Raw genomic sequence first — 3,746 nt, 5'->3', positions numbered from 1 at the left:
CAGACCTTTCATTCGGCTAACTCCTTCTCCCAGTCTGGGGAAGGGAGGTGGGCCGAGTACTTCAGGGAATGTCGTCCTCATGACACCAGGGGCACCTCCGGCATCTGAAGTGTAGTGGGGCCTCGGAGCACCAGGGCCCCGTGTGAATGAACTTGAAGGATTCGGGGATGTGTTAGAAGTGGGGGGAGGATGTACAGATGGACAGGTATATGTGACCCCATGTTTATACCTACAGATGGCATGCATGGAAGTAAATGTGTCATTTTTGTTTAAGCAGAAGTCTGGATGAATGTGTATAAACTGAACAGCTTGCAGTGGTCTCTGGGATTGCTGGGGATTATCCTCATTTTTGTTTACCACTTGAAGTGTTCTTACAGTGTGGGTCTATAATTGCTCAGAATGGACAGTATAAAAGTGAAGTAAAATAGGATGAGACTGAGGAGTGTGGTCCTCATTTCTTAATACATTGGTGCAGAAAAAACGTCAGAGAAAAACATCAATGTGTAATCTGAGTACTGGGGTTAAGAATAATTTTATTTTTAGTCTTTCTCAACTGGCATAGTTTACCTTTATGCCTTGAAAAAAATAACTAATTAAAGTAATTTCTGTAAGCAGGAGAAAGATTTAAATCAAGTTAGTGGGCCTTTAACTCAGAAGAACAGTGTCAGTGAATCTCACTGGGCAGTGGTCAGAAATGCTGTGTTACAGGGCGCCCAAGAGGGCCACTGCTCCAGGAAGCTGTGTTGCAAACCTCACATGGAGAGAAACGCCTCGAGTAGACTTGCAGCTTCTCACCCTTACTGTCTGCTGTTGGTTCAGTGTCTTCATCATCACAGGGAGTGTTGCATCTGAATAGTCAGGTTGTCTAACAGCATTATTTAAGCATGGGTTCCTCTTGCTGTAATGGAGATTCAAAACTAGTGTTCCCAACAGTAAACTTGGTTTCTGGTATCCCATCTCAGAAACAGGGGGAGGGCCCTGCCCCCCCAGGAGCCTGCGGTGCGGCCTCGTGCCCATCCCTTGGGCTGGGCTAGAGGGTGGCGCCCTGGAATCAGTCACAGGTCACCCCTGACATCAGGGGACTTCTGGAAATGTGGTGGTTCGCTGCTGGCTCTGTGTCCACTGAAATTTCTGGAGGGATTTCTGTCACTCAAAGCAGGGACACTGAGCGGCCTCATGTCTGCTGTAGCTGACCAGCTGGCCCTCTGGCCCCCACACTAGGCCGTGCTCAGTTGCTGCCTCCAGCCCGGAACCAGGATCCCTGGCCTGTGGCCTTTTCTTGGCACCAGTGCGTGTCCACACAGCCACAGTCTAAACTCCCCAGATGCTGCCTCCTCCCCCAGCAATAGTAGATGACTACATGAATGCGTCCACTCAGGAAGGGGAGGAGCCCAGAGCGCAGGCAGTCACTGGTCCACAGCGTCAGCAGTTCCTGGGAGTCTCCAAGGGCGGCCTGAGCTGTAGCCACTGAAACGGAGTTCCAGGGCTCAGCGGGAGCAAGGACCTCTGTCGGCCAGAAGACAAGCACAGGACCGTGCTGCCAGCCCCTTGGGGTGGAGGGCAGAATCGTGGAAAGGACACAGCGATGTGTTCACGCCATGAAGGCTGCCCACACTGAGGTCCATGCAACACAGGTGGCCTCCCTGGTGTGGTGCTCAGCGTCAGCAGACACCTGGGGGGGGGATCTTGATGATGCTCAAATTAGTGTGGAAGGTTCTACAACCTTAGAAATATGCTAAGAAGCACTGAATTGTGTGCTTTAAAATGGTGGATTTTATGATGTGTGAGTTCTAGCTCTATAAAAAAGTGGGTGCCTATTGAATAAAAAGCAGACACAAAACAAACCATATGATTCCATTTAAATGCAATTGAAAACTGCAGAATTATAATAAGAGACAGTTCCCCTTAGAGGGGGGCCTCCTGGTGATGGGAATGGTATGGTTAGAAAGGCGAGCAGAGGAGTCCAGGGAGACTGCGCTAGATGTGCGCTGTCACTCGAGAAGGAAAGCAGCCTGTTGGAAGGAACCTGGGGAGCCCTCCTGCCCCCAGCGGCTCCCCACCACCTGGCTCTGTCCTCAGGGGCACATCTTTGCCCTTGGGGACTTGGGAGCATCTCTGTGGGGCTGCACAGCCGGCGGACTGCTTCCCACTGGTGCAGATTTGGGGAGAGAAGTGGTCCTGCGGGGTCTTGGGTGGAGCTCCCGGGAACTGGGCTCAGCTGGGGAGGGAGCACTCGGGGAAGCATCTATGAGCAAGTTGGGATGGGGCGGCAGGGGGAAACAAGCTGGTGGAGTTCTGGGGCTGGACGACCCTTCAGAGTTGTCCCACATGGAGACTGGGGCACTCTGGGCTCTGTCATGGGCCAGGCCCCCTCTGGGATGTGGCAGGCAGGGTTCTGCACTCCTCCGGACGCAAGGGAGGGCTCTTTCAGTCATTTGACGAGAGGTGGGGCTCATCACGAACCTTTGGAAAGCAGGGTTTTTACAGCTGGTTGCAGAAGAGAAGGAGAGGGCATCTGAGCTGCTCCTACCTGGAAGGTACAGGTGCTCCCAAGGGGCCATCCCATGACCACAGGGAACCATGTTCTGCCAACAACCTGAGTGAGGTGGAGACAGTTTTCCCAAGCTTCTAGACCTTCCTGAGCCTCGCTGACACCGCGTGCAACCCTTTGCAGGGGCCCACTTGGGTCAGGCTGGTATCTGACCTGCTACCTTTTGAGATAGCAGATGGGTTGTAGTGATGGAGGGCTGGCAGTAGAGAAGGCATCCCCTCAGCAAATTCCTGCTGAAGGAGAAATTTTCTGTTGGGGCAAGAATTCCAGAGCTGAAGGCACGTCCCAGAAATGGTGCAAGGTTCCCTAAGCACAGACTTTTCCATGGCAGACACACCTGTGCAGCACAGTGCCCCCCTGTACTCGCAAGCACCATCTTCCTAAAGACCATCTGTGACTCGAATTTCCCACCATGGCCAGCTTTGTCTGCGTCTGAACTCCGTGGAAGTAGGATCACACACTGAGCTCTTGGGCTCAGTGTCACCCCAGAAGGTCCACATGTACTCTGGTGCAGGGATGCCCTCCTTGCTGGAGGACACCTCAGTTGGCCCTTTCTTCTGCTGATGGATGTTCTGGTGACTGCGTGATGCTGTGGTGACCATTCCCACCCCAGACTCTGCTGCTGGGTGGGCACAGGGTACACAGGTGGATGCGTTTACCTCGGATTTCAAGGAGGATGTTTAACCCAGTACAGAGGGCGGGCCTGGCGTGGGCGCCAATGCTGGTATCATGGTAAATATGGGAGAAAGTGGGTGTTCTCATCTAATTGCTTCTGTTTTCTCGTTGGAGGAAGCCACAAGGCCATCATCCCTGGGGTGGGGAGTGCTGTTGCACTCTTGAGAGGAGAAGCCAGAAGATGGTCTCACGGGAGAGTTAGCCATGTGTGGGAGCTGCTGGCAGCTCCGGGGGCCTGTCAGGCAGGTGGTTATAAACGTGAGAGCTCCATTGGCAGGAACGGAGACACCCATCAGGAAGCAGGCTGAGCTTTGCCCCAAGGGGAGGGCTAGAGGGTACACGTGGTGGAGGAAGGAGAGGGCAGGGGAGCAGGGTTAACAGGCCAGAGCTCGTGTGAGTCTCACCCATCTAGCGTCTCAGCTGGGCAGGGGGCGACCGAGTGGGGGTCAGAGTGGTCTTCCTGTGTTTCTTAGGAAACATGTCTTGATTTTGAGTGGAGTCCAGACCCATCCCTGCCCAT

Source organism: Dama dama, chromosome 21, assembly GCF_033118175.1.
Source record: "Dama dama isolate Ldn47 chromosome 21, ASM3311817v1, whole genome shotgun sequence".
NCBI lineage: Eukaryota > Metazoa > Chordata > Mammalia > Artiodactyla > Cervidae > Dama > Dama dama.
Note: the sequence above shows the minus strand (reverse complement) of the source record.